This window comes from Olea europaea, chromosome 2 (assembly GCF_002742605.1).
Source record: "Olea europaea var. sylvestris chromosome 2, O_europaea_v1, whole genome shotgun sequence".
Taxonomy (NCBI): Eukaryota; Viridiplantae; Streptophyta; class Magnoliopsida; order Lamiales; family Oleaceae; genus Olea; species Olea europaea.
The window spans coordinates 15731760-15732995 of record NC_036238.1 but is presented as its reverse complement, the minus strand read 5'-3'; positions in this window follow the sequence as shown (position 1 = coordinate 15732995).

Genomic DNA, 1236 nt, shown 5'->3' with positions numbered 1-1236 from the left:
TTTACCCTTCGACATCCCCCCCACCCCCCGCCATTTTTTTCCCTCTCAACAACACACTATTTCCGACAGGAGTGGGCCTCGGGAGAAGAGAGAGCACAAATGGATCGTGGCGACGCTTTTGGTTTTTGGAAATTGGGTGAAAAGTAAAGAGCTGAACTAGGGTTTGTACAATAAATTTATTGGAGATGGATATGAAATCGCCATTTTTTGTTCTTGTGAGATAGAAAATTGAGTTTTTAGTGATAACAGAATTATTGTTCAAATTATTGCTCCCCTACTAAGTGAATTGGCCCTAAAATTATTATTTAAAACAAGAAACTCTAAATCCACACCCTTCCATTCAAATTCAAAGGATATTCAAATTTCAAACCCATCCCCTTCATCTAATATTCAAACCCAGAAATCAAATCCTCCCTCGAGCTTTAAAATACAAAAGAACAGGTATTGGATCCAGAAAGTCAAGAAAATGTATACACGCATGTATGCATATATTTTTTGTAGCTAATCTGAAGATAGTATATGTGGTGTAGTAGATAATGCGTATGGAAGAGAAATGGGTAATGTTTTTTCACTTCTTTTCTTGTCTCCATATAAGTAGTTTTAGACGAGTACTTCTCTGCAATGGAACATACAAAAGCACAGAGTGGGAATTGGAAGGAAATGCCTGGAAGAAAAGAAAAGGTGAAGATTAGAAAATATATTTTTATTATTTTTATTAAATTAGGTATATAATTGTAAATTATTGTGGTGTATTTATTAAAAATATGTATTAATTGTGGGGTGGATATAATGTGGTGTATTTAGCATTATTATTTTGAGATTTGCTGGTGATGGGTAAGTGTAATAATTTGAAAGCCACCATTTGGTGAAGCTATTCTATTAAACATTGAAGTTTCATTTTAAAAGATTAACTTTATTAAGAGGAAAAATTCTAATTTTTATAGATCGATCTATACTTTCATCTTTATTCTATATGAAATTTTATTACTTAAAATGTTTGTACAAGATGTTAGCTTGTTTGAGCAAATCAATCTTTAAATTCATGTGCACATTTTTTGAGTTTTTAATCGGATCGAATTATTCGTTGAAACTTAATGAACTCTAATATCGTATTATGATTTTTGATTCCATCTTAAAAGATCAACCCTATTAAAAAAAGTAACTCAAATCCTCATAAATTGATATATATTCTAAAATATCATCTAATGAATCAGTCATATATAACAATTAAACATC